General features: G+C 37.7%; 1 non-coding gene across 1 annotated transcript; it reads right to left on the minus strand.

The window, feature by feature from the left end:
- Window positions 1-1727: 1727 nt before the first annotated feature.
- On the minus strand, window positions 1728-1830 carry LOC144458028 (U6 spliceosomal RNA). The gene has a single exon (XR_013487589.1). It is a non-coding gene; the product is annotated as a U6 spliceosomal RNA (small nuclear RNA).
- Between the last annotated feature and the right edge of the window lie 7684 nt (window positions 1831-9514).

Raw genomic sequence — 9514 nt, forward strand, 5'->3', positions numbered from 1 at the left:
TAACTTGTCATTCATACTTTTCATCACCTAGCAAATTTTGCTATCCATGCCTTTATCTAAGCCATCAATAAAAATGCAGCAATTTTCTCATTCTTCATGATCTTTCTTTTAAATATGACTGATACTCACATTGGTTCAGCAGGCACATCTACCAGTTCTTACCTGGTACTTCACCTCACTCTCATTTTCTCTTTCTCTTTCCCAAGTATACTTCAGCAGGTTCCCAACTCTACCTGTAATTTATACCTCTTATACAATGTATATGGAAGCATCTTAGGTGTTATTGAGACATCCTGAAAAGCTATACTGACAGTGCCTTCTAAAGTGCCATGTGATGCAATGAAGTGTTATGAATAACCAAAGCCTTGGCCTTAAGTTAGTATGTAAGAAAAGTGGGCAGAACTAAATCCATTTGAGTAACTTTTTATAATTACTAACCAAAATGTTTTGTATCCTCTTTTCAACATAAAAATAAAAGTTCCATTTTGCTTCCCAGTTCAGTTTCAGGCTTTGATTATGGTACATATGAAGTAACTATAATAGAAAACAGAGACTGGATTCTTCAAAATCTTCTCATTTAAGTATCTTTCTAACATTCTTAGTATTCAGTTTATACAAAGATTTATATGCTTATATGCAGGAAACTCAGTTCCATATGTTCTTTTGCAAATCACTAAGTAGACATTTGTAAGTAAGAATGCTTAAAAACTATCTAAGAACTTAAGTATGGCCTTTCATTTGGTCCCCTACATGTGTTTATAATGCTATGACTGAAGCGTAGATGAAAGAGAGAATACAGGCAGTTCTCTCATTTATAGAGGGTTATTTACTCACACAACTTAAGGAGAATGTAAAACCCTCATCACATTGGGTAGAACCTCTGTGGCAAATATTTGGGAGTACATGGATGAAAGCCATTAAAGACATGCAGGAATGGATGGGTTGTGATTATGTGTTGTTGTTATTAATAAGATCACAAATCCATTAGAATGCTGAAATGTTTTCCTGGAAAAGGCATCCCTGGCACAGGACCTATCACATAGATACTCAGGAAATGTCTGTTGAATTGAATTGAATTGCATCTTTCCCCAAAGAAATATCACACAATAGGGAACTAGGTTCCTTACTAAGGGCCTAAAGGTCAACTTTATTTTGTAAAAGGTTACAGGCACCGTATTTAAATAACTCTAAACAAGTTCTGGATAGTACAAAAATTTTCAAAGTATAATGTTTAATAGAGCACTGCTATAAGAAATCCATAACATCTTATTAATATGATGCTATATAAAGCTCATTGTATATTGTGATCTTGTTTGTAATCTCAACCTGGTTTTCATTACAGGAAACTAAGAACACTTTCAATGGTATCATAAGTTTCAGAATGCCTTCGCCTTCTCCTCTCCTCCTCCTCCTCCTCCTCTTCCTCCTCTTCCTTAATCTTTGTCTTCTTCTTCTTCTTCTTCTTCTTCTTCTTCTTCTTCTTCTTCTTCTTCTTCTTCTCTTCTTCTTCTTCTTCTTCTTCTTCTTCTTCTTCTTCTTCTCCTCCTCCTCCTCCTCCTTCTCCTTCCTTCTCCTTCTCCTTCTCCTTCTCCTTCTCCTTCTCCTTCTCCTTCTCCTTCTCCTTCCTCTTCTTCTTCTTCTTCTTCTTCTTTTCTTCTTCTTCTTCTTCTTCTTCTCTTCTTCTTCTTCTTCTTCTTCTTCTTCTCCTTCTTCCCTCTCTCTTTCTCAAAAATATGGAATGCTTCACAAATTTGCATGTTGTCCTTGCTCAGAGGCTGTGCAAATCTTCTCTGTATCTTTCTGATTTTAGTGCATATGTAGCCAAAACAAGTACCAAACAGATTCTAGAAGGAAGTCTGACAGTTCTTTTAAGAACTTCTTAAGGAGACTTAAAGGTACTTATTTATTAATGCCTTTTTGATAAACTGATACAGAGATTTTTTTTAATGCCCCTATTTTTCTCATTATAAATTTCTGTGTGTTCAGAGTTGGCATCTAATCCTAAAAAAATTGTCTGACAAACAAATGTAAATCTGCATATTGCCTGCTATATGTACCTTCAGGACTATACACTTTAAATTTATCTAATGCTTTAGGCAGGAAGGGACTTTTACATACATTATGTCACCTAATCCTTAAAATAGTCCTTCAAGTTTTAGAGGGCAAGTATCATTATTCCCATTTTATGAATGAGGAAACTGAGACGCTAGGATAAGGGTTCTTAACCTGGGGTCTGTGAATGGTTTTTTAAAAAAATATTTTGGCATATTCATTTCAATATAATTGGTTTCCTTAGTAATCATATGTATTTCTTTTATGCATTTAATTATTTTGAGAAGGGGTTCATAGGCTTCACCAGACTGTTAAAGGGGTCTGTGACACAAAAAAGATAAAGATTAATCCTTGTCTAAGAAATTAATTATAGTTTTTAAGCAGAGGAGCTGATTTTTGGACCTAAATCTTCTGAGCTCTCTTCCAATGCTCTTTCCACTGCTCCTTGCTGCCTCTCAATATGGTAGGATAACATCATGGAGATAGCAAGTGAAAATCTCTTTAAGCCAAAGATTACCTCCATGGACCAGTCAGAACCTTCTGAAAATGAAAAGATTTGGAATTTCAGACTGGAGTAGAACTTTTGGTTATTACACGGTTTTAAATTGTAATTTCTTCCTCAAGATGAGGAGGACTGGGAGTGAGGTTGAAATGGGGTCTGACTAAATGAAATTTTAATGAAATAACTGTAAATGAATCATCATAAATCAAATTTGTACTATGGCATTCAGTCCTAAGGAAAGAGTCCTTGCAAAAATACAAAAAAAAATTTTTGGGGTTTCAATCAAGTTGAAAGCATATGAAAAACAGTTCAAGATGTCTAATAAGCCAATTTTGTAAAGGACTGAAGGGGTATCCTTACAAAATAAGACATGCATGTAAGGATGACAGCTTTCTTTTCAGGATCTGCACACACAAATTTAAGTTGCCAACTATTTACACTGATAATTAGTCATTATGTAGCACTTTAAAATTTGCAAAGTGCTTTACTTATATTGCCTTATTTGGGCATCACAACAACCCTCTAAGGAAAGTCCACTAAGTATTATTACCCTCTTTTACAGATGAGAGGGCAGCTAGGTGGCATAGTAGATAGAGCACTGGGCTTGGAATCAGGAAGACTCATCTTCATGAGTTCAAATCCAGCCTCAGACATTTACTAGCTGTATGACAAGTCACTTAACCTGTTTGCCTCAGTTTCCTCATCTGTAAAATGAGCTGTAGAAGGAAATGGCAAACCACTGCAGCATCTTTGCCAAGAAAACCCCAAAATGGTGTTAAGAGAAGTCAGATACAACTGAATAACAAAATTACAAATGAGGAAGTTGAAGTGTAGCGTGATTAAAAGTCTTGCCCAAAGTTACACAGCTAGTGTCAGAAGTGGGATTAGAACCCAGGCATTCCTGATACCAAGTCCATCTATCCACTGTACTATGTTACCTCTCATGTATAGACCTAGATGTAGGTATAGGAATGGACATATATCTTCATGACAATTCAAGAAATATTTGTTAGCCAACTATTTCGTTCAGAGTACAGGGTTACATTCTGAGAGATTTGAAAGTTGAAATAAGATACTGCCCTCTGCCTTCATGAAGCTTACCATCTAGTTGGCATCTGTTACCTGTCAGTACAGGTACAACCTCCCTTGGTACAGAGTGTAACCCGTGTGGATCTTCTGGTCCTGTGGGGTTCTGATGCCTGTGATATTGATGCACTTAATTTTTTCAGGGGTGTTTCATCTCACTAAGGGAAGGTAGGTGGCATAGTGAATAGAATGCTGGGCCTGAAGTCAGGAAGACTTATCTTCCAGAATTCAAATCTGGCCTCAGACCCTCACTAGCTGTGTGACCCTGGGCAAGTCACCCTTTTGCCTCAGTTTCCTCATCTGTAAAATGAGCTAGAGAAGGAAATGGCAAACAAGTCCAGTATTTTTGCCAAGAAAACCCCAAATGGGGTCAAGAAGAGTTGGACACAACTGGAAAATGACTGAACTGAAATTCAACTCACTGGTTATTGGAAAAAGATCTTACATCAAGGGAATGATGAACAGTTCAATTATTCATAGTGCTTTCTACTCCCTCTTCTGCCATCCCACTACCATCAGTGTGGATTTAGAAAAGAGCCCTGATTGAGAAACATTTTGTATTTTTGTCTGCTTTGGGGGCAATAATAAAAATAATAACAATAATGATGATGATGATAACTAGAATTTGCATAGCACCTTAAAGATTGCAAAGCACTTTACAAATAGTTCGTATTATCCTTACAACAACCTTGGAAGGTAGGTACCATTATTATCCTCATATTACATATGAGGAAACTGAGGCAGGCAGAGGTCAAGTGAATTTGCCTAGGGTCACACAGCTAGTAAGAGTCTGAGGCTGGATTTGAATTCAGGTCTTTCTGACTACAGATCTGGTGCTACACCAAGAAGCTACCACCATGGCCAAAGAATTCATTACCTAGTGACCATCCACCTCCATACTTAAATAGAATAGTCCTCAGGTCATAAATCAAGCTGCTATGTCTGGAACCATAACTTAAGCCTTTTCTAAATTCCTAGAAGGTGCCAGTTTTTGTTATTCACTGACACAGCTTTTGATAACCCAACATCATCTGTGAAAAAGCATCAGGGTAGGACTTTTGTGGATGAAATTTAGACTTTAAAACAATTTCTAAAAAATGCCATGCAAATAATAATTGTTTTTAAAATCTTAGCACAATTAAAAAGTTGGTAATCTGTTCCAATTGCCCTCATCCTGACTTAGGTCTCACCACTGGACTTTGCTGACTCAGGAAGACAGAGTGAGGCTGACGACTCTGTGCAACTCTGCCTCACTTAAATCCAATTCGCATGCAAGTCAAGACATGATCCATGATGTCATATAGTTAAGGAAATTGAAGCTTTGAGATATTCTGTGATTTGTCCATGGTCACACAATTCAGGTTTCTCCTGACTCATAAGCCCACTTATTTATTCTGTTTCTTCCCACCAAATGTTTTTGTTTTATATTCATAAACACTTTTACATAAATCACTATAAGTACCAAATATGGAAAAGAAATTTCTTTTCCCTTCACTGGGACTCCTTTCAATGTAAATGTCTTTTTAAATCATATCCATGGAGGCAAGAGTGACAGATATCCTGAACTTGAATCTTATTACTAGCATAAAACTAATTTCAAATTTCAAAAAGAGAAGGAAGATCCAAATTCCAAATCTAAAGATAAGGCTCTGAACTCAAACCAAGAAAATCTTTGCTGTAAGTTTAAAACATGTCTGACCATCATTTGTTTCCCATTAACTGTAGCATTCCAAGTGGATAAACAGAATTTCCCATTCAGCATGAGAAAACAGAAAGCAGCCAGAGTCATCATATAAACATTTCCTCTCCGAAAGGACCACTCAGAAATACTATAAATGGGATTCAGAGGAACTTGTCACAGTTGTGCTTTGCATGGACATTAAAAAAAAATGGTAAGCAGAAAAGAAAAAATCCAATCCTTGGATACAAGGTAACATTTTCCAACCTTCCTCCAAAAAGAAGGTAAACATTTCAAAATTATTTCAGTGAAATGGACTAGAGTCACATAGACTCTATAGTATGTTCAAAGGAATGAAAGAAGGAAGGAAAGAAGGAAGGAAGGAAGGAAGGAAGGAAGGAAGAAAGAAAGAAAGAAAGAAAGAAAGAAAGAAAGAAAGAAAGAAAGAAAGAAAGAAAGAAAGAAAGAGAAAGAAAAAGAAAGAAGAAAGAAAGAAGAAAGAAAGAAAGAAAGAAAGAAAGAAAGAAGAAAGAAAGAAAGAGAAAGAAAGAAAGAAAGAAAGAAAGAAAGAGAAAGAAAGAAAGAAAGAAAGAAAGAAAGAAAGGAAGGAAGGAAGGAAAAACAATTTTAAAGTTTGTAATATGTGCCTGGAAGTGTGTTAAGTGCCAAGATACAAATATAGGCAAGCAAGATAATCACCCCCAAGAAGTTTATATTTTCATAGGGCAAGACAAGATATCTAGTGGCACAAGAGCTGGAAGTAGGGTGTACTCAAATAAGAATAGCTTGTAGATGTCCAAGAAGTTTTGTGGTTGGACCAGGACCAGGAAAGATCAGTTGAAAGCTCTCCAGTCAGAAATCAACGTCCAAGTTGTAAGAGTCCAGAGTACAAGTGGCATGGTTTAGAGATGCCTGGGAAATCATAGTAGACTCAGGGCCTGGGAAAACCCTACAACTAACAGTATGAGTACAGGTTGGGGAGAGTGAGGCATACTAGAAAGAGTGAAGGAAGTGGGGTTTCAAGACAGATACCATGCCTGGGCTAGATGTCTAAGATGAAAGCTCACTAATCAGAGTCTAGGGTCTGAGTTTTCAATACTTAAAATAAGAGAAATGAAAGCAGTTATCCACTAAAAATATAACCAACCTAGCATAGCAACAAACTTTTACTGTTCTTTCCAATGTTTCCTTAACCATGAAATTGGAACTAGCAAAGATCTACTCTCCTTATTCTGCCCAGAGCTCTGTATCAGCTCATACAGCTCTTCCTAGGTTTTTCTGAATCCATCCTTTTTGTCTTCCTTATGGCCCAATAATATTCCATTACTTTCATATACCATAATTTGTTTAGCCATATCCCACTTGATGGGTTGGGTACCTGTTCTGTTTTTTGTTCTTTGCTACAATAAAAAGTACTAAAGCACTGCTATCAATACATTTGTTCATATGAATTATTTTTCTTTGTGTTCAGTCTCTTTAGGGTATATACCTAGTAGTGATATGACTGGGCCAAAGGGTATACATACATGGTGATGGAGTGGTGATATCATGAGCAGTTCTGTCTAACCACTCCTATTTGCCACATATCCTTTCCCCACTACTAACTAGATGCTTCTTCTCTATGACGGGAAGTACCGTTAAATAATCTGTAATTCTGTCTACTTTTTTTCTTTCTTTTTGTCTGTCTGCCTGCCTTTTTCCCTTCCTTCCTTCCTTCCTTCCTTCCTTCCTTCCTTCCTTCCTTCCTTCCTTCCCTCCTTCCTCCCTCCCTCCCTCCCTCTCTCCCTCTCTTTCTTCCTTTCTTTCTTTCTTCTTTCTTTCTTTCTTTCTTTCTTTCTTTCTTTCTTTCTTTCTTTCTTTCTTTCTTTCTTTCTTTCTTTCTTTCTTTCTTTCTTTCTTTCTTTCTTCTTTCTTTCTTTCTTTCTTTCTTTCTTTCTTTCTTTCTTTCTTTCTTTCTTTCTTTCTTTCTTTCTTTCTTTCTTTCTTTCTTTCTTTCTTTCATTTCTGAGCCCCCAGCCAGAGATGGTAGTTTGAGAAAACATCTCAATATTGGATCTGTTTCTCTCTTCTCTGGAGATGCTTCCCTCTCAATTGTCTCCTTCCAACTGCATTCCCAATAATATATACAGACTAAAAATGCCTCTGATTAATACTATTTATAAATTTAGAATAAACATTAAAACAAAGACAGGCTTTCCCAAGGCTTTCTCAAGCCGAGAGAAAGAGGCTACAGGTTTCCATGAGGGAACTCTATGGGAAGAAGAAGCTACAGAATCATCATCTTGGGGTCAGTAGTGGTGGGGAATGGGTTTAGCAACAAAGCAACATAGTGTCAGCCCCCCACCCTTACCTCTCCTCAGCCTCTTCTTAAACACACAATTGCATTGCCCTTTAAAGTTGTTGGGAGCCATGAAAACTGATTGTTGTGAGAAAAAAATGCTTTGTGAGCCATAAAGTGCTGCAAAATTATGAGTTATTGTTATTAATTAGTGGGAAGATCAGCTGACGTGGCAGCTTGATGATGAGTGTTTAGAATCAAAGCAGCCCCTACTTCTGGGCCTGTGTAGAATGTCCTGCCGAAAAGACAGATCACTTGTGGTTGTTTGGTTTGACCAAATGTTCACAGTTAGTACAATTCTGTAATTGTTCTGTCACCATGTGTGTAAACATAGGTTTAGAAAGATTCTAAATCATGCCTTAAATCTGTTACTATGTAGAGTAGAAGCTATCCAGAATCATGCTTGACTTCCCCCATCTGCTCTTTTGTCAAGGAAAACCTGAGAAGATCAGGTGTTTGAGAGTGAAAGGCTCCTTTCTCACAAGTAAGGACACAGGTAGGTTTCTGACCTATGGGCAAACTCATATGTGAGATCCAAAGTCTTGGGAACCATATACAAGGGAAATGGAGACATGTTAGTCTGGAGCCCAATTTTGAACTATAATCACTCAGTCATGACAAAGACTCTGAAGGCCCTATAGTTTTGAGAGAGGGCTACTTTCTTTGGAAAGGGAATCATGCATGTCATCTATCTGCAACTGCAAGCAGAACAGTGTGCTATATTGTACCAATGGAGAGATAAACTGTATAGGGGAAATCAAATGAAATAGTGAACCATGGAAGTCCGAGAGGCCACTCACTGAGAGGTGAGCGCTCTACCCAGAACATGCTTATAAATGGCTGATGCTACACAGGTCTCTGGAGAAGGATTGACTGTTCACCCCCCCTCCCCATTTGGGAAGGATTGTTCATTTATTGTTCCCTGCATATTATTATCTGTCTGGGTTCCAATATAGATTCTGTTTGTGAAATGACTAACTTGGCACATGGAAAAAGTGGTAGATTTAGGGAGAGAAGACCTAGGTTTTAGTCCTAACTTGGCAACTTACTAACCTACGCAATACTTTTTAGACATATTACTAAATCCCCTGGGATTTAGTAATGAGAGGGCTAGGCTAGATGACCTTTAGGGTATCTTGTGGCTCTAAATCTATGGTCCTTTTCATTCTCAAGCTTTGTGAGCCATACGCTTTTAAGGGAAGTTGGTGATAATACACTGGACAGTGACAGATAGGAAGTACCCAGATTATCTGGGTCAGACAATGAACCAAAAAATGTGAGAAATTCCCTTAAGTTATACTTGTGCCCTTATAATGAAAAGTAGAACAAAGAAGTGATATGACCCCTTCATAGGTAAAGAGCCAAAAGAGATCTCACCAATCATTAGGTCCAGCCCCCACATTTTATAAATAATAGAGGTAAAGTGACCCAAGGTAACACAGTCAGTAAATGGCAGAGCTGGATTTCACACCCAGGTCCTTTGAATCCAAGTCCTATGCCCCTTAATGTTAAAAAAAAAAAAGAAAAGACAACTTCTAAAGCCCCATTTCTGGTGCCCAAAGCATGTCTGTTTCTGATATCAAACCAGTTGATAGTACCAAGGACTTTGGTCATAAAGACTTTCTTTCCTGGGTTTTCATTAGTTATGGCTATTGAGAAGGCAGGAGGTGTGGCACCTGCAGAGATAGCTGTCAGGCCATGTCTCCATGGCTATTGGTCCCTGAATGTTGGAGGCTCAGACCAGTCCGGAGGCAGGACCAGTGCTGAGGGTACACCGCTCTTTCTAGAGTTCTTGGGCATGGTGTCCTGTGTCATATTATGAAGAGTCTAAAGAGAAGCTGTGATCGTGGTAGTGGTT

This window comes from Phascolarctos cinereus, unplaced genomic scaffold (genome assembly GCF_003287225.1).
Source record: "Phascolarctos cinereus isolate Bilbo 61053 unplaced genomic scaffold, phaCin_HiC Scaffold_5;HRSCAF=322, whole genome shotgun sequence".
Taxonomy (NCBI): Eukaryota; Metazoa; Chordata; class Mammalia; order Diprotodontia; family Phascolarctidae; genus Phascolarctos; species Phascolarctos cinereus.